The following is a 21,612-nucleotide window of genomic DNA, read 5'->3' on the forward strand; positions in this document are numbered from 1 at the left end:
TTGGCAAAAGGCCCAGCACTATTTCAAAGCAGCTCCCACACTGTTGGACCCAGGAGGTAGGCTCTGCCCAGCTTGGTGCCACTCCACCATGGTCCCTGCCCCACCACACCCAGCAGGCAGGGCTCTTCATGGTCTGGCATGACTCCACTGCAGCCCCCACCATGTCACACCCAGTTGCCAGGATCTTCCCATCCCAGCACTGCTCCATCATGAACTCCACTCTGCCAGAACCAGAGAGTGCACACACTCCACACAGGGGATGCCCCTTGAATGCTTGGTGCTGGTGGCCTAGGGGACTTGCATTTCTGGGAGCTATGTGTCAGAAACAATTGGAGAGACAGTTCTAAGCAGGACACCACTCCCAGGGCACTGCACAAACAACAAACTGAAACACACCCTCAGGCTTCCAGTGACACTCCTTCAACACTGGGAGAGACAGCTGTTTCACCTAATACATAGAAACAAAAACAGAAAGTCAAGAAAGATGAGGAAACAGAGTAATATGTTCCAAATAAAAAGATAAAACCCTAGACATAAAACCTTAATGAAATGGAGACAAGATATCTACCTGATAAAAAGTTCAAAGTAATAGTCAAAGTAAACATGCTCACTGACTCAGGGTGAGAATTGATGAACACATAGGGAAATTCAACAGAGAAATAGAAAATATGAGAAAGTACCAAACAGAAGTCACAGAGCTGAAGAATACAATAACTGAACTCAAAAATAAACTAGAGGAGTTCAACAGCAGACTAGATGAAGAAGAAAAGATCAATGACCTGAAAGACAGGGCAGTGGAACTCACCCAAATAGAGGAGCAAAAAGAAAAAATAATTTTAAAAAGTGAAAATAGCATAAGAGACCTATGGGAGAACATAAAGCAGAACAACATTCCCATTGTAGGGGTCCTAGAAGGAGAAGAGAGTGAGAAAGGGACAGAAAACTTATTTGCACAAATAATGGCTGAAAACATCCCTAACCTGGGAAAGGAAACAGACAGCCAGGTCCAGAAAGCCTGAAAATTTCCAAATAAGATGAATCTAAAAAATCCACACCAAGCCACATTACAATCAAAATGTCAAAAGTTAAAGGCAAAGAAAGAATCTTAAAAGCAGTAAGACAAAAACATGTTACATACAAGGAAACATCCATAAGACTATCAACAGATTTTTCAGCAGAAACCTTGCCAGCCAGAAGGTAGTGGCATAATATACTCAAAGTGCTGAAAGCAAGATATTTCCAACGAAGAATACTCTACCCAGCAAGGTTCTCAATCAGAATTGAAGGAGAGATAAAGAGTTTTCCAGACAAGAAAACTAAGGGAGTTCATCAAACTAAACCAGCTTTAAAAGAAATGTTAAAAGGACTTCTTTAAGCTGAAAAGAAAAGGTACTAATTAGTATGAGGAAAACATAAAAAAGTAAAAAATCTCACTGGTAAAGGTAAATGTACAGTAAAGATAGCAGACTGATCAATTATAAAGCTAAGATGAAGGTTAAAAGACAAAAGTAGAAAAATGACTATAACTACAACAGTTAGTAAAGGGATATACAAAATAAAAAGATATAAAATGTGACATGAAAAACATAAAATGTGGGCATAGGGAGTAAAAATGTAGAGTTCTAGAATGCATTCAAACTTAACTTGCTGCCAACTTAAAATAGACCAGAATACATGTAGGCGGATATATGTGAGCCTCATGATAACCACAAAGCAAAAACCTACATTAGATACACAAAAGATAATAAGAATGGACTCTAAACATAACACAAAATAAAGTCATCAAACCATGGGAAAAAGAACAAGAGAAGAAGAAAGGAACAGAGAGGAACCATAAAATATCCAGAAAACAATTAACAGAATGGCAATAAGTCCATACTTATCTATAATTACTTTAATTGTAAATGAACTAAATTTTTCAAACAAAAGACATAGAGTGGCTGAATGGATTAAAAAAACAAAAATCATCTATATGCTTCTTACAAGAGATTCACTTCAGATATAAGGACACATACAAACTGAAAGTGAAAGGGTAGAAAAAGAAGTTTCATGCAAATGGAAACCAAAGAAAGCTGAAGTAGCTATACTTATATCAGACAAAATAGACTTTAAAACAAAGAAAGTAATAAAAAGCACAAATGGACATTACATAATGATGAAGGGGTCAATCAAACAAGTAGATATAACCATTGTAAATATATATTGACCCAACATAGGAGCACCTAAATATATAAAGCAAATATTAACATACCTAAAGGAGAAATTGGCAGCAATACACTAATAACAGGAGATTTTTATACCTCACTTACATCAACCGGTAGATCATCAATACAGAAAATCAATAAGGAAAAATTGGCCTTAAATGACACACTAGACTACATGGACTTAGAGGATATATACAGAACAGTCCATCCAAAAGCAGTAGAATAAACATTCTTCTCAAGTGCACATGGAATATTCTCCAGGATAGATCATATGTTAGGCCACAAAACAAGTCTCAATAAATTTAAGAAGATTGAAAGCAAATCAAATATCTTCTCAGATCACAATGGTATGAAAGTGGAAATCAATCACAAGAAGAAAAATGGAAAAATCAAAAACATGTAGAGATTAAATAACCAATAGGTAAACAAAGAAGTAAGAGGCGAAATTAAAAACTACATTGAGACAAATGAAAATGTACGGACAACATTCCAAAATCTATGGGATGCAGCAAAGGCAGTTGTAAGAGGGAAGTTCATACCAATACTGGCCTAACTCAAGAAAACAAGAAAAAAATTCAAACAAATAATCTAACATTACACCTAAAGGAACCAGAAAAAGAAGTACAAACAAAGCACAAAGTTAATATAAAGAAGGAAATAATAAAGATCAGAACAAAAATAAATGAAAGAGAGAATTAAAAAAATAGAAAAGATCAATGAAACTAAGAGCTGGTTATTTGAAAAAATAAACAAAATTGACAAACCTTTAGCTAGACCTACCAAGAAAAAAAGAGACAAGGCTCAAATAAATAAAATCAGAAATGAAAGAAAAGAAGTTATAACTAATGCCACAGAAATACAAAAGATCCTAAGAGATTACTATGAACAATTATATGCCAACAAGTTGGACAACCTGGAAGAAATGGATAAATTCTTAGAAACATACAATCTTCCAAGACTGAACCATGAAGAAATAGAAAATCTGAATAGATTGATTACTAGTAAGCAGAATGAATCAGTAATAAAAAACCTCCCCGCAAACAAAAGTCCAGAACCAGACAACTTCACTGGTGAATTCTACCAAACATTCAAAGAAGACACAATACCTATCCTTCTCAAACTCTTCCAAAAAATTGAAGATGAGGGAAGGTTTCCAAACTCATTTTATGAAGCCAGTATTAGCCTGATACCAAAACTAGACAGAGATACCACAAAAAAATAAAATAAAATTATACATCAATAACCCTGATAAACATAGATGCAAAAATCCTCAACGAAATATTAGCAAACCAAATTCAACAACACATTCAAAGGATCATACACCACGACCAAGTGGGATTTATTCCATGGATGCAAGGATGGTTCATAATTGGCAGACCTATCAAGGTGATAAACCACACTAACAAAATCATGGATAAAAATCATATAATCATTTCAATAGATTCATAAAAAGCATTTGACAAAAGCCAACATTCATTTATAATAAAAATTCTCCACAAAGTGAATATAGAGTAAACATGCCTCAACAAAATAAATGTCATATATGATAAACCAACTTCTAACCTCATACTCAATGGCAAAAAGCTGAAAACTTTTCCTAGATCAAAACAAAGATACGGATGCCCACCCTTGCCACTTTTATTCAACATAATGTTGGAAGTCCTAGACAGAGAAATTAGGGAAGAAAAACAAATAAAAGTCATCCAAATCAGAAAGGAAAAAGAAAAACTGTCACTATTTGCAGATGACATAATACTGTATATAGAAAACCCTAAAGACTCCACCAAAAAACTCCCAGGACTAATAAATAAATTCAGTAAAGTTGCAGGATACAAAATAACTACAGAAATCTGCGGCATTTCTATACACAAATAACAAACTATCAGAACAAGAAATAAAGAAAACAATCCCAATTTCCACTGCATCAAAAAGAATACTATTCCTAAGAATAAATTTAACCAAGGAGGTGAAAGACCTATACTCTGAAAACTATGACATTGAAGAAAGAAATTGAAGAATATAAAAATAAATGGGGGAGAAAGAGAAGTCAAGATGGCGGTGTAGGCAGACTCTGAACTCACTGCCTCCTGCGGACACAGCCAATTTAGAACTACTTGTGGAAAAATTACACCTGAGACAGAACTGAAAACTGGATAAGAGGAACTCCGGCAACAAAAGACAATCCTAATTGAGGTGGAAGAGGCAGAAACTCCCTTCTGGAGAGACAAAACGCTGCCTTCAAAAGCCGACAGCTTCACGGCCACCTGGGACCAGCCCACAGGTATGCAGCCTCCCTGGAGGAGCGGGGCCCTGAGCCGGGGAGCACCCCTGCTGTGGGTATTTTGAGGACCCAGCACAATCGAGGCGAGTGGCAGAATATCTGACTTTGCCTGCTACTAAAACATTGGGGAGTATCCCCAGAAAAGCTGGTTCACAAAGAAATTAAAACCGACTCTTAAAGGGCACACATGCAAACTCACCCATTTCAGAAAGCATCCTAAAATCACCAGAAAGAAAGGTGCATAGAGCCTTGGTGAAAAGAGACTCACCTGATAGGCCCTGAGTGCATCTTGGTGAGAGGTGAGACCTCTCCAGGGACTGGGACATTGGCGGCAGCCATTGTTGTGTCCTGGTGTGGGCGTGCTGACACAGACATCATTGGAGTTCTCCCTGGGGCCTGCTAGCCCAGGTCTGCCACACCCACTACAGCACCGATTTAATCCAGCTCAGTCAGGGCGGGCAGCCCACCCTAGAGACTGGCCCCACCCAACAACAAGCCCTCACGCAACTTGTGGGCCTGCATAGATTGGTGACTGGATTCTCTGCAGCCTAGCAACTGAGCCCACTTCATTGTGGCAGGGCGTGTACAAGGAGCAGGTAGAGAGTGTAGGGCAGTGGTGGAGTGTGGAGGACTCCTGCCATGGAGAGACTGGGTCCACTTTGGGAGGTCGGGGCGCATAAATGGGACAGGACTGTGTTGACTGTGTGTGTGGACCTGTGGCCGGCAGGGCTTGTCAGCTGCAGAAGACTTGTGATTCTCAAAGACCCACATAGGGGGTTTGCCACACCTTCCAAAGTCTGAAACAACTGGGTGCTCCTGTGCCTGAGGCCATCCCCACCCAGCTGCAATCCTCACAGAGCAGACAAGAGACCTAAAGGCTGGAGGCTTATAGCAATTGTAAGGCCCTGAGCCTAACAACTTGCCACGCTGGGGGCCTACTCACTTAAAAGAAATACTACAACACAAATGTGGCATTAGAACTTGCAGCCAATTGTGCTGGGGCTCCCCACACCTGATAAAGAGACTTAAGCACCCACAACAACTACAAACAGCTGAGCATTACAACAGGTGGCCAGGAGCATAACTCAACATACCTGGGCGCATACAGGGAGAGCAAACAGGCCACAACAGAAGGACACACGTAGCCCACATAGGGGTCACCCCTGGAACATTGAGAACTGAGGGAAGCACACTGCAGGACTCCTAAGTCATCACTTGTATAAGGTCACCTGTCCAAGAGCAGGAGACGTAGCTGACCTACCTAATACATAGACACAAGCACAGGGAAAGAGGCCAAATGAGGAGGCAAAGGAATACATTCCACATAAGGGAACAGGACAAAACTCCAGAAAAGGAACTAAGTGAAACAGAAATGAACAACATACCCGACAGAGAGTTCAAAATAAGATTGTTACGGATGCTCACTGATGTGGGGAGAATAGATGAACTCAGTGAGAATGTCAAAAAATAAATGGAAGATATAAAAAAGATCCAATCATTAATGAAGAATACGATACTGGAAATGAAAAATTTGCTAGAGGGACTCAAAAGCAGAGTAGAGGATACAGAAGAACGGATTTGCGAGCTGTATGAAAGACTAGAAGAAATTACCCAAGCTGAATAGGTAGAAGAAAAAAGAATTAAGAAGAGTGAGGACAGTCTAAAGGATCTCTGGGACAACATCAACCGCACTAACACCCATGTTATAGATGTCCTGGAAGGAGAACAGCGAGACAAAGGGGCAGAGAATCTATTTCAAGAAATAATAGATGAAAACTTCCCTAACCTAAGGAAGGAAACAGACATCCAGGTACAGGAAGCACAGAGAGCCCCAAACAAGATAAAACAAAAGAGGCCCACACGAAGACACATCATAATCAAAATGTCTAGAACTAAAGATAAGGAGAGAATCATAAAACCTGCCAGAGAAAGACAAGTTACATACAAAGGAAGCCCCATAAGTCTCTCAGCTGACTTCTCAGCAGAAACCTTACAGGCTAGAAGAGAGTGACATGATATATTTAATGTGCTAAAAGGAAAAAACTTACAGCCAAGAATACTCTACCCAGCAAGGTTGTCATTCAAAATGGAAGGAGAGATCAAAAATTTCCCAGACAAGCAGAAATTAAAGGAGTTTGTCACCAAGAAACCAGTGCTACAAGAAATGTTAAAGGGACTGTTTTAAGGGAAAAGAGAAGACCACAAATAGGAAAAATTATCTATTTCCATGATAAAAGGGCAATGGATACAAATGCACAAAAAAGAGGTTAGATATGATATCAAAAACATAAAAGGAGGGAGGAGGGGAGTTAAAGAGTAGAGCTTTAACACAGAGGTCAAACTAAAGATACCATCAATTCTGTATAGAAGGAGAAAGGAACAGAAAAGGACCACTAAAACACTGAAAGAAAAAAGTTAAAAAGTGGCAGTAAGTACATACTTATCAATAGCTACTTTAAACGTCAATGGACTAAATGCCCCAATTAAAAGACATAGGGTGGCTGATAGGATAAAAGACCAAGACCCATATATATGTTGTATACAAGAGACACACTTCAGACCTAAAGACACTCACAAAATGAAAGTGAAGGCATGGAAAAAGATACTCCACGCAAATGGCAATGAAAAGAAAGCTGGGGTAGCAGTACTCATATCAGACAAAATAGACTTTAAAACAAAAACTGTAAAAAGAGAGAAAGAAGGGCATTACATAATGATCAAGGGAACAATCCAACAAGAAGACATAACACTTGTAAATATCTACGCACCCAATATAGGTGCACCTAAATATATAAAGCAATTATTAACAGACATAAAAAGAGAAATAGACAGTAACACAATAATAGTAGGGGACTTTAACACTTCACTTACACCAATGGGTAGATCATCCAAACAGAGGATCAATAAGGCAACATTGGCCTTAAAGTACACACTAGAACAGATGGACCTAGTAGATATATACAGAGCATTCCATCCAAAAACCGAAGGATACACCTTCTTTTCAAAGGCACATTGAACATTCTCCAGGATTGATCACATATTAGGCCACAAAACAAGTCTCCATAAATTTAAGAGGATTGAAATAATACCCAGCATCTTTTCTGACCACAACAGTATGAAACTGGAAATCAACTATAGGAAGAAAATCAGAAAAGCCACAAATACATGGAGATTAAACAAAATGCTACTGAACAACGACTGGGTCAATGAAGAAATCAAAGAAGAAATCAAAAAATATCTGGAGACAAATGACAATGAAAATACGACATACCAGAATTTATGGGAAACAGCAAAAGCGGTTCTAAGAGGGAAGTTTATAGCAATACAAGCCTATCTCAACAAACAAGAAAAATTGCAAATAAACAATCTAACAATGCACCTAAAGGAACTGGAAAAAGAAGAAGAAACAAAGCCCCAAATCCGTAGAAGAAGGGAAATAATAAAAATCAGAGCAGAAATAAATGAAATAGACATTCTCCCTCTGAATTATTTCACTTTGACCATATGATTTCCTTCATTAAGTAGTAGATAATAACAACAATAAACAAACACATAGAGACAGAGAGTGGATTGCTGGTTACCAGAGGGGAAGGGGGGGAGGGAGGACGGCGAAAGGGATAATTTGGCACATGTGTATGGTGATGGGTTGTAATTAGTATTTGGGTGGTGAACATGATGTAATCTATGCAGAAATAGAAGTATAATGATGTACACCTGAAATTTATACAATGTTATAAACCAATGTTACTGCAATAAACAAAAAAATTAAAAAATAATAAAAAAAATAAAGAACAGCAACAACAACAAAAAAGGTTGCTACTTCACCATTATTTCTTTGGTTTTATGATGTGCTTTTTAATCCCTGTTAATAAACTCAGATATGATAGATTCTTAATTTATGTTATTAGTAATCATACTGAAAGATGATTTATTCAAGTAATAATTTATTCAACCAATAATTGTTGAGCACTTGGTGGATGTGAGATGGTATGCTAGGCTCTGTGAGTTTATTGGCAGCAAGAATATCCTTGTACTCAAGGAGTTGGTAATAAGTTTTCATATTGAAGCTATGTTTAATCTTGAAATAAATCAGAAAAAATAAATAAAAAAGAAGACTGAAATTATCTCAACTATCTTTTCTAACCACAATGGTACAAAACTACAAATAATGAACTAAAATAGAGCTGGAAAATCTACAAATATGTGGAAACTAAACACACTTCTCAACAAACAATGGCTCAAAGAAAAAATCAAAAAAGCAATATAAAAAATCTTGAAAAACATTAGAATGGAAACACAACATGCCAAAACCTATGAGATGCTGCAAAAGCAGTTCTGAGAGGAAGGTTTATAGTAATAAACGCATATATTAAGAAATTTAAAAGATCTCAAATAAACGCCTAACTTTACACCTTAAGGGACTAGGAAAGAAAGAAGAAACTAAGCCCAAAAGTAGCAGAAGAAAAGAAATAATAAAGATTACAGAGGACATAAATTGAATAGAGACCACAAAAACAATAGAAATTATCAATGAAACTAAGAGCTGATTTTTCAAAAAGATAAACATAATTGACAAACATCTAGCTAGACTAACAAAAAAATAGAGAAGATTCAAATGAACAGAATTAGAAATGAAAAGGAGACATTACGACTGTAGAAATATATAGAATTATAAGAGCCTACTATGAACAATTATATGCTATCAAATTAGATAACCTAGAAGAAATGGACAAATTTCTAGAAACATACATACTACCAAGACTGAATCAGGGAGATATAGAAAATCTGAACAGACCAATAGTAAGTAAAGAGATTGAATCATTAATCAAAATCCTCCCAACACAGAAAACCCCAGTATCAGATGGCTTCCCTGGAAAATTTTACCAAGAATTTAAAGAAAAATTCACACCAATTCTTTTCAGACTCTTTCAAAATATTGAAGAGGAGGGAACACTTTTGAACCCATTTTATGAGACCAGCATTACCCTGATACCAAAGCCAGATAAGGATATTACAAGAAAAGATAACTACAGACTAGTATTCCTGATGAATTTATACGCAAAAATTCTCAACATCATATTAGCACACTGAATTCAAGAACACATTAAAAGGATCATACACCATGACCATGTGGAATTTATCTGTGGGATGCCGGGATGGTTCAACATATGCAAATCAGTAAATGTGATACACTACATCAATAGAGTGAAAGATAATCAGATGATCATCTCAAGAGATGCAGAAAAGGATTTGACAAAATACAGCATTTGATAATATCCTTTCATGATAAAAACTGTCAACAGATTGGGTATAGAAGGAACATATCTCAGGGGCTGGTCCCATGGCGCAAGCTGTTAAGTGCTTGTGCTCCGCTGTAGTGGCCCAGGGTTCGCCGGTTCGGATCCCGGGTGCGCTCACTGACACACCGCTTGTCAAGCCATGCTGTGGCGGCGTCCCATATAAAGTGAAGGAAGATGGGCACGGATGTTAGCCCAGGGCCAGTCTTCCTCAGCAAAAAGAGGAGGATTGGCATGGATGTTAGCTCAGGGCTGATCTTCTTCACAAAAAAATAAAATAATAAAATAAAATGTCCAGGCTACCCAAAGCCATCTATAGATTCAACACAATCCCTATCAAAATTCCAATGGCATTCTTCACAGAAATAGAAAAAACAATTCTAAAATTTTTATGAAATCACAAGAAAATCTGAATAGCCAAAGCAATCCTGAGAAAGGACAAAGCTAGAGGCACAACACTTCTTAATTTCAAACTATATCATAAAGTTGTAGTAATTAAAGCAGTATGGTATTGGCATAAACATAGACATGTCGACCAATGGAATATATCCATACCCCAGAAATAAACCCCCTCATATATGGTCAACTAAATATTTTACAAGAGAGCCAAGAACACCCAATGGAGAAAGGATAGTCTCTTCAACTAATGGTGCTGGGAAAACTGGATAAACACATGCAGAAAAATGAAATTGGACCCCTCTTTTATACTACTCAGAAAAATTAAATCAAACTGGATCAAAGACTTAAACATAAAACTTGATACCATAAAACTCCTGAAAGAAAATGTAGAGATGAAGCTCCTCGACATTGGTCATGGCAATGATTTTGGGGATATAACACCAAAAGCACAAACAATAAGAGCAAAAACCAACAAGTGGGACTACATCCAACTTAAAAGCTTCTGCACAGCAAAGGAAACAATCAACAAAATGAAAATGCAACCTACAGAATGGGAGAAAACTTTTGCAAACCATGTATCTAATAAGGTGTTAATATTAAAAATATATAAGGGACTCATACAAGTCAACAGCAGAAAAACAAATAATCCAATTACAAAATTGTTAAAGGACCTGAATAGACATTTTTTCCAAAGAAAATATACAAATAGCCAACAACAGGTACATAGAAAGCTGTTCAACATCATTAATCATCAGGGAAATGCAAATCAAAGCCACAATGAGATATTACCTCTCACCTGTTAGAATAGCTATCGTCAAGAAGACGAGCGATAACAAGTGTTGGTGAGGATGTGGAGAAAAGGGAACCCTTATACATTGTTGGTGGGAATGTAAATTGATGCAGCCACTATGGAAAACAGTATGGAGATTCCGCAAAAAATTAAAAATAGAACTACCATATGATCCAGCATTTTCACTTCTGGGTATATATCCAAAGAAAATAAAATCAGGATATCAAAAAGATATCTGCACTCCCATGTTTATTGCAGCATTATACACAATATCCAAGATATGGAAACAACCTAAGTGTCCATCAACAGATGAATGGATAAAGAAAATGTGATATATATATATATATAATGGAATATTATTTATCTATGAGAAAGAAGAAAATCCTGCCATTTGTGACAAAATGGATGAATCTGGAAAGCATTATGTTAATTTAAATAAGTCAGGAAGAGAAAGAAATACTGTATGACCTCATATGTGGAATCTAAAATATAAAAACAGAATTAGTAGCAACAGAGTGTAGACTGATGGTTACTAGGGGCAGGGGGAAGGGAGAAATGGGTGAAGGTGGTCAAAGAGTACAAACTTCTGATACCGGCCCTGATATCAGTTCCCCTACATTAAACCCAGAATATATGGAGTTAAAACCAAAAGCACTCATCTTCTATCCCTGTTTCTCTAAGTTACATTCATGTCTAACTATTCGGTTTTTAAACCTTTGTATCCCTGAACTTCACAAGGCAGATAGAAGTTACTAATTGTTAAAATCCCAGATGGCCTTAAGCTGGGTTCTCACTGAAGTTTTGGCTAATTACCAGTTCTTGAGGTTTGTTACAGGGAAACTGATATCAAGAATCTAAAGCTTCTCAGACCTCAACTCCTCAGCTTCCCGGGGCCAGAATCCACCATCCACCACAGAGACAGAGACAGTTGAAGGACTGCACTCACCAGCAATTCCCTTATCTCGCCATCCTCCTCTCTGCCAGCAGCCTCGCAAGACCAAATGCAGGCTGATGGGAAAGTGCTGACCAGCAAGGCCACAGGCTCCCCCTCCCTGCAAGCAGCCACATTCCTCACAACCTTTAAAACCCCTTGCCTCCCATCTTTCAGGGAGACAGGACAAATTTGAGAGCTCTCGTCTCCTGACTGACGTCACCTGAAATAAAAATTCTTTCCTTGCCATAAGCCTGCCATTCCAGTTTTATTTGGTCCCGCTTGTGTGGCGGATAAAGAACCTGGGTATGTATCTGGTAACAATTCCAGTTATAAGATGAATTAGTTTTGGGGATCTAACATACAGTATCGTGACTACAGTTATCAATAGTTATTGTATACTTAAAATTGCTAAAAGAGTAGATCTTAAAAGTTCTCACTACAAAAAAAGATTACTATGTGAGGTAATGATGTGTTAACTTACCTTATTGTGGTAATCATCCTGCAGTATATACATATATCAAATCATCACATTGTACACCTTAAGCTTACGAAATATTATATGTCAATTATATCCCAATAAACCTGAAAAAAAATAAAAAGAGAAAGAAAAGAAGGGTTGACAAGAATGTGGAGAAATTGGAGCCTTCATATACTGCTGTTTGAAATGTAAAATGGTACAGCCACTGTGAAAAACATGTTGATAATTCTTCAAAATTTAAACATATTACCACATGACCTGGCAATTCTACTCTTAGGTATATACCAAGAAGAATTAAAAACAGATGTTCAAACAAAAACATGGACACGATTGTTCATAGCAGCATTATTTACAATAGAGAAAAAGTGGAAACAACACAAATGTTCATCAACTGATGAATGGATAAGCAAAATGTAGTTATATACATGCAAGGTAATATCATTTGGCAATAAAAAGAATTGAAGTACTGTATATGTTATAAAATGGATGAACTTTGAAAACATTATGCTAAGTAAAAGAAGCCAGATGCAAAAAGCCAAATGATTCCATTTATATGAAGTGTCCAGAATAACCAAATCCATAGAGACAGAAAGCAAAGTAGTAATTGCCAAGTGCTGAGAGGAGAGGAAAATGAGTGGAGAGTGACTAATTCATACAGGCTTTACTTTGGGAGTAATAAAAAATGATCTAGAATTAGTAGAGATAGTTGTGTATTTCTGGAAGCCTCTGAATTGTAAACTTTAAAATATTTTAAATTGTGAGTTTTATGTTATGTTAATTTTGCCTCAATAAAAAAAGATCTTAAAAATATAACCTGACCTTCCACCTTAAAACACTGTTAAAGGAAGAACAAACTAAATGCAAAACAAGAAATAGGGTGGAAATAATAAGGATTAGAAGGGAAATTAATAAAAGAGAAAATTTACAAAATTAAAAGGTGGTTCTTAGGAAGGTCAACAAAATTGAGAAACTTTTTGCTAGATTTATCAAGAATAAAGTGAGAGAAGACACTAATTACTAAAATCAGGAATAAAAGAGGGGACATTAGTACCAACTTTACAGAAATAAAAAGGATTATAAGGGAATACTTTGAACAATGGTAGACCAACAAATTAGATAACTTAAAGTGGATAAATTTCTACAAAAACATATAGAATGTATGAGTAAATCTGTAACAAGAGATTGAATTAGAAATATAAAACCTACCTACAAAGTAAAACGCTAACCCAGATGACTGATGAATTCTGAAAAACATTTAAAGGATAACTAATACTAATATTTCACAAATTCTTTCAAAAAATAGAAAAGAGGAAACACTTTTCAACTCATTCTGTGCGCCCAGTACCACTCTGATACCAAAACCAAAAGACATCACAAAAAAAGAAAACTACAAACAAATATCTCTTATAAACATAGACATAAATGTTGTGAACAAAATACTAGCAAACCAAATCCTGCACTATATAAAAAGGAATACACACCCTAATCAAGTGGAATTTATCCCAGGGAGCAAGGTTGGTTTTATATCTGTCTATCAATTAATGTAATACACCATGTCAATAGAATAAAGGACAAAAACTACATTATCATTTCAAGAAATACAGAAAAAGCATTCGACCAAATTCAATACCGCATCATGATAAAAACAACAAACAACAAAAAAAGGAATTTCCTCAACCTGATTAAGAGTCTCTATGAAAAACTTACAGCTTAAGTCATACTTAATGGTAAAGATAACTGATGAATGGACAAATAAAATATGGTCATATACATACAATGGGATATTAACAGGCAATAAAAAGAAATTAAGTACTGCTATATGCCCACAGCATGGATGCACCTTGAAAATGTTATGCTAATGAAAGAAGCCAGACACAAAATGTCACATTTTTTATGATTCCGTTTATGTAAAATGTTCAGAGTAGACAAATCTATAAATACAGCAATTTATCTAGGGCTGGTAGGGGTTTGGCAGAGTGGGTTGGGGGTAAATGGGGATTGACTGCTAATAGCTACTGGGTTTCTTTGGGAAATGATGAAAATGTTCTAAAATTGATTGTGGTGATTGTTGCACAACTCTGTGAATATACTAAAAACCATTGAATTATACACTTTAAATGGTCGAATTGTATGGTATGTGAATCATATCTCAAAGAAGATGTTAAAAAGTTTAAAATAATAATTGCATCACAATAAAACTACTACTTTTTAAACGGATGAACATAGTCTTCAGAAAAACAATCTTCAGATATAATAATCCTGAGACAAAATTTACCATGAATATTCCAAGAATATGGTTAGATTATACCAAAAATATCTTGAGAATATCAAGTAAAGAGATTCTATAAGTCTGGACTAGGCCTTAAACATTTTTATAATAGTAAAACTCCATAGGTAATGATACAACGTGAATCTTCAGTTGGAAACTACTGATACAGAAGTTGCTAGATTCAAATTGAAGAATCAAAGCTGTGATAAAGTTAACATTTTTCAAAAATCTGAAGTCATGACTGATAATACTATACTATTATTGTCTAATAACTGGCAACAGCACCAACCAGGACTCTGACAAATAGAAACATATCACTTACAGTGAAGGCATTAACAAATCTCGAGGAACTTCCCATACAGCATATAATTTCTAAAATATTTATACTAATAACATTTACCTGTACCAATTTAACCTATAAAAGTCTAAGCATCTCTTCTGATTTGACAACTCTTGCTGTTCAACTCATCAATCATTACATATTAAATAAACCTAATAATTATTAACACCTCTCTTAAAACAAGGTAAAAGAACAAATCATTTGTGATTTTCCAGGGGCTCTCTAGGAAATCTCAAAGGCTATTTTAGGTGCAAGAGATACTAGGATTCAATTAGGGACATTAAAACATCAGAAGTTTTCAGATTTGAACACTTGATAAAGATAGGATTATGGGTTGCTGAGAAACAATACTTGGATACCTATTTAACCACTGACAATAAAAGATTTTAAAAGTAAACATGAGAATTAACATGATTGTAAAGAATCTTACATCTTTCCTAGGTGAGAAACTTTTGTTGTCTTAAATAATGAAGGGCATAGTAAAGTCAACATAAGCCAGAGAATATTTGCTATCTAGGCAGATTACACAGAATAAAGAATAACCTTCTGCAACTTCTTATTAAGAGCAAAATAATAATCCAAGAAAATTTTGTCAATTTAACAGAGAGGAAAAGCAAATTCTAGTTCTATATAATATTTGATATTAAAGGAAATACAGCTCTTTTTAAAAATATTATGAAGAGATCAATCAAATCTTAGCCAGCTTTGTTCATGGTAAATAAAATTTCCTTTCCATGATCGTTCTACAACTTTCTATTTTCACTGAGGTTTTGTCCTACACTTTGCTCTTTTTCATTTTGGAAAAACCATTTTACTTTAGGACAAACTACTCTCTTTTTCCCTTAGCAAAAACACATCCTGCAAGCCAGCCCTGATGGTCTAGTGGTCAAAGTTCAGCACTCTCACCACTTTGGCAGCCTGGGTTCGTTTCCTGGTCACAGAACCATACCACCCATCTGTCAGTAGCCATGCTGTGGTGGCAGCTTACATAGAACTAGAAAGACTCACAACTAGAATATATAACTATGCACTGGGGCTTTGCGGGGGGAATAAAAAAACACATCCTGCATACCTTGCATACAAATTTGTACCTCTCTGCCACTACTGCTCCCAGTAGAGTCTTATTTTTGTATACTGATTATAACTTTTAACTAAATTAATGTCTATTTTGCAGAAAAAACTAGGAGGAAGATAATTGTGAACTGTCACACATCAGCATTTTTCAGCAGACTAGCACAGCTCACAAATACACATAACATAACTTTACACAGCCACACATATCCTTTGTACAACTTCTCAAAGTGGTAAAAGTGAACACATTCTTTAATAGACTTAAAGATATAGCTTCTCTGCAGCATATAAAAACAAAACCAAAGTATACAATCTTAAATTATGCTTAGTAATCAATGTTTCAGTACTCTTCTTACTTATAAATGCTCTAAACATCTAATGACAATTAATCAAGTAATATTAGTCAAATTTTTAAGTTACCTAAAGATCTTGGAAATTATCTTTTAGGTAACATACTACAAAACATAATTGTTGTTGAAATAAAGGTTGTCAGAGTAATAATTTAATTTGGTTAAACATAAATTTACATTTTTCATAATCTTAAACATTTAGTAGAATTATTGATAGCTTATTCAATCAGTAAGCTTGTATAAGTTTAGGAAAAACATAACCCAAGTAGAATAAAAATCTTATAATAATAATAAAAATGTTATACTTAACACTGATTATCAGAGAAGACATAGCTGTTTTTATTCAACCAAAAATGTTAAACTAATCTCATTTGCAAAAGATTTACCTAAATTATGTGAACCTGAATTCTTAAAGCATTCTGAGTTTGTTTATGTAAGTTTACTTTTTATTCTTTAACACATTGAAAACATTGGAAGTTTAATGCCCTTATTTTCTGGGAATATTAGGAATATTCCTTTTATATAAGCACTTATCTATCTCTAAACCAATCAGAGCAGATCTGTAAGATTTTTTACAACATAATTTGGTAATATCATCTGGAGGTGGGAAAATATTACATGCTTACACAATGAGAGGTAAAAGCCTTTCTGAATTACAGACACCTAAACAAACACATACAGAGATAGAAATCATACCGCTTCAATTCTACTTCAGCCCTGTGTCAAGAGTAAACACAAAATTACAAAACTCACAATCTTTATCAAAGAGCCATCCTCTTCTCAGTGGCTAGGAATCTTTAATTGATATGAGCTCAAAATAAATAAGTAGACAACCAGAAAAGACTAACAAACCAGATCCCCGGCCATCTTTCACTCGACAAGATCTCTATAAATCATTAATCCATTTACAGAGATCACTGAATGGTCAGACAAAACCAAAAGAAGCTGGCACCAAATGTCAAGTGATATTCAGAAACAATCAAATCCTTACTGAGCTACCATTGGGCAACAGTCTTGGACACAGGACCAAGAATCAGACTCACCATTGGACACTTCGATAACTAGTCAGGAACAGAATATAAATGGGCTCTGAGATGACTGGTTACCTGGGTGGAATAAAGAGAGATCCAAACCAAGGTGGAATCCAGTCTGAGTCATGGCACCAAACTCTCTAAGACACAATGCACTGGACAATTAAGGACATGATTTTATTCAGGCTATTTCAACATTTATTAATGAGGAACATGTCAAAGAAAAGGAAGGAGGTCTGAAATTTTGCAGAGGCAGATAGACAAATGAGTCATGAAGAGCGTGGACAGTGAGGCTTATCTGAAGGTTGGAGGCAGTTAATTCTCAGAATACATCAGGGCAGGGTGGTCCTTTGTGGTTAGCTGTTTGGAACACAAAGGGGCAGGGGGACTTCTCAACTGTCCCTGCTTTCTGGAAGCACGGGGCTTAGATAAAGTTCAACAATGCCACATGACATGCCATCTTTCTCCATCTTAGGGTGAGGAGGAAAGGGGAGCTCAATTTCACAGTTCATCAAGAAAAAAAAAAAACCAAAGATAGAGAGACACATTCAAAGACAAACTACTTATACACCCAGCAATACTAGGGAAAGAGACAGAGCTATTCCAATTTTTCAAAATGTGTTATTAATATTTCTTTTCCCAGCAACTTCCAGAATTACCTCACAATCTGGAGTGAATGTAAATTTAATTAAAAAATGAAACAACAATCATTCTTGCCTCCTCATTTTCTGGGGAATCCACTAGTAACTCTACATCTTCTAGGCAGGCACATGAACTTCATTATATTTCCCTCAATTAAACCTAACAAACTATGTTCTCTCAAACAGCCAATAACTCATACAACTTTGAAGAATGTGCTTAGCCCCAGAGAAAAGTGAAGACATTTTCACTTGGTGGCAAATTGTCAATCATACCTCTCAGCTCTGTGCATATGTTCATGCTGTCCTCCTGTCAATTACTGTGATAGCTGAATTCTTTACATTGTCCAAATATCTGTAGGGTAATTAATTTGTTGAAACAAAATATATAAAAACTTAAACAGTTTCCCCCAGCTGCAAGAATTCCAAGAGCATATGACAGAAGAATGTAGACATACAAGAAATTAAACAGATGTAATCATTACTCTGGCTTGAAATTCCTTTCCTTATTTTAAAGAACATTTTTATCTTCATCTCAAATTTGAAACATCATAAAAACAGATCCTGAATGAATGGAAAACATTTGCTCATATAGTTGCATGTCTTGAAAGATTGTGTGGTTTTTGGTAATGACATAAACAGAGGAAAGAAGCAGAGTGCTTTCATAAAATATACCATTGTATAAACAAAAGACATATGTAGTCTTCGAGGCACATCAAACTCTAAGTTTGTTAAAATTTCTACCTTGTACAGTGGCTAGAACAATGTATATACTGTTTTCTACCTGACTTGTCTTTTTCACAGTGGTGACATTACCTTCTACCACAGAGACCTTTCCTAGGCAAGGTCACAGACTTCAGACGGACACCAGAGCCTAGAATCTCAGGTCCAGAAATTCTAACCCTTCTCTGATTAAAGTTTCCCTACTCTTACCAGCTCCTTGACTAGTCACCCACGTGCTCTGAGCTAGGTTTAGAATCAAAGACCTTAGACATAGCAGGTAAATCCTTATTTTTTTTCCAGAAAGTGTATTTGTTGACAGAAGCCGAATGGTTAAAGAAAAGGACTGTATGTTAAGCCCTGGACATTATTACATTCTTAAGAATTGGCTTGATACACCATAAAGGTATATATCAGTATAAAGAATTGGATTTACTATTTAACGGTGCTTTGCAGGACGAGTCATGGTACTGCTCAATAGAGGGGGAGGAAGGAATCTACATCTAGTGTGGATTCCAATCAGATAGTGATACTTCCCACTTAAAGAAGAATAAATAAAATGTATAACAATCCCACTTGACTCCGTATCACCCCATTCCGACAGCATTTTAACAGCTGAGACAAAAGAGCAGTCACTGTTTGAGAGGAACTTAGGCAGAAAGAGTTACTCAGGTTAGATTGAGAGTTGCAGAACAGCGAACAAGGACCTGAACTCTTTCCCTGGTTAAGAAGGGAAGGAAAAAACAAGGATTTTGCAGAAGATATTGAAAGACAAATCTCTTGTGGAAACCTACTGATAAAAAAATGTACTTAAAGGGAACTTTGAGGAATTATCTAAGTAAAGTCTGAGAATAATTTGCAAATTATCTGAGCAATTCTAACACAAATCTTTGAGAAACATGAAATTCAGGGACATGTAAAAGGTTCAGGAGAATCAGGATGAAAAAGATTCCAGACTGGACCAGACAGGCCTTATTCTCTTAATTACACTGGCTTAGATTCTCACCAGATCCTTAGGAGGAACTGGAAGTTCATCTCAAAACTCTGCTCAATATCTTTATGGTGATTATAATTATTGCTATTTAGCCTAGTTACAATAAATTTGTATCTAATCTTCACTTAAGAGAATTTTAAGGAATTCTCTGAATACTTGTATTATCTTCATAAAATCTCAAATTAAAAAAAAATCCTTCAGGCATTATTATATATAGGTACCTGGGATAGGTGGCTCCCAACGAATTATATTAGGGTAAAAATTATAGTACTCAGAATGGACAAAATCCCGTCCCTGCTCAACCACACCCCACCCCCATCACCTCTTTCCAAATACTCTTTTTTTTTTTAATTTTTTGTTTATTGCAGTAACATTGGTTTATAACATTGTAAAAATTTCAGGTGTACATCATTATACTTCTATTTCTGCATAGATTACATCATGTTCACCACAAAATACTAATTACAACCCATCACCACACACAAGTATCGAATTATCCCTTTCACCTTCCACCCTCCCCCCTTCCCCTCTGGTAACCACCAATCCAATCTCTGTCCCTATGTGTTTGTTTATTGTTGTTATTATCTACTACCTAATGAAGGAAATCATACGGTATTTGACCTTCTCCCTCTGACTTATTTCACTTTGCTTTATACCCTCAATGTCCATCCATGTTGTCACAAATGGCTGGATTTCATCGTTTCTTATGGCTGAGTAGTATTCCATTGTGTATATATACCACAGCTTCTTTATCCATTCGTCCCTTGATGGGCACTTAGGTTGCTTCCAAGTCTTGGCTATTGTGAATAACGCTGCAATGAACACAGGGGGGCATGTACCTTTACAAATTGGTGTTTTCAAGTTCTTTGCATAAATACCCAGCAGTGGAATAGCCGGATCGTATGGTAGTCTTATCCTTAAATTTTGAGGAATCTGCATACCGCCTTCCATAGTGGCTGCACCAGTTTGCACTCCCACGAGCAGTGTATGAGAGTTCGCTTCTCTCCACATCCTCTACAATACGTGCTTTTTCCTGTCTTGTTAATTATAGCCATTCTGACGGGCGTGAGGTGATATCTCATTGTAGTTTTGATTTGCATTTCCCTGATAGTTAATGATGTTGAACATCTTTTCATGTGCCTGTTGGCCACCTGTATATCTTCTTTGGAAAAATGTGTGTTCAGGTCTTTTGCCCATTTTTTAACTGCGTTATTAGTTTTTTTGTTGTTGAGGTGCATGGGTTCTTTATATATTTTGGAGATTAACCCCTTATCAGATGTACGGTTTGCAAATATCTTCTCCCAAATGTTATGTTTTTTTCGTTTTGTTGATGGTATCATTTGCTGTGCAGAAGCTTTTTAGTTTGATGTAGTCCCATTTGTTTATTTTTTCTATTGTTTCTCTTGCCCGGTCAGACTTTGTGCTTGAAAATATGTTGTTAAGACCGATGTCAAAGCGCATACTGCCTATGTTTTCTTCTAGAAGTTTTATAGTTTCAGGTCTTACATTCAAGTCTTTAATCAATTTTGAGTTGATTTTTGTGTATAGTGTAAGGTAGGGGAATATTTTCATTTTTGTGCGTGTGGCTGTACAGTTTTCCCAACACCATTTGTTGAAGAGACTTTCTTTTCTCCATTGTATGTTCTTGGCTCCTTTGTCAAAGATTAGCTGTCCATAGATGTGTGGGTTTATTTCTGGGCTTTCGATTCTATTCCATTGATCTGTGTGTCTGTTTTTCTGCCAGTACCATGCTGTTTTGGTTACTGTAACTTTGTAGTATATTTTGAAATCAGGGAGTGTGATACCTCCAACTTTG

This window comes from Diceros bicornis, chromosome X (assembly GCF_020826845.1).
Source record: "Diceros bicornis minor isolate mBicDic1 chromosome X, mDicBic1.mat.cur, whole genome shotgun sequence".
Taxonomy (NCBI): Eukaryota; Metazoa; Chordata; class Mammalia; order Perissodactyla; family Rhinocerotidae; genus Diceros; species Diceros bicornis.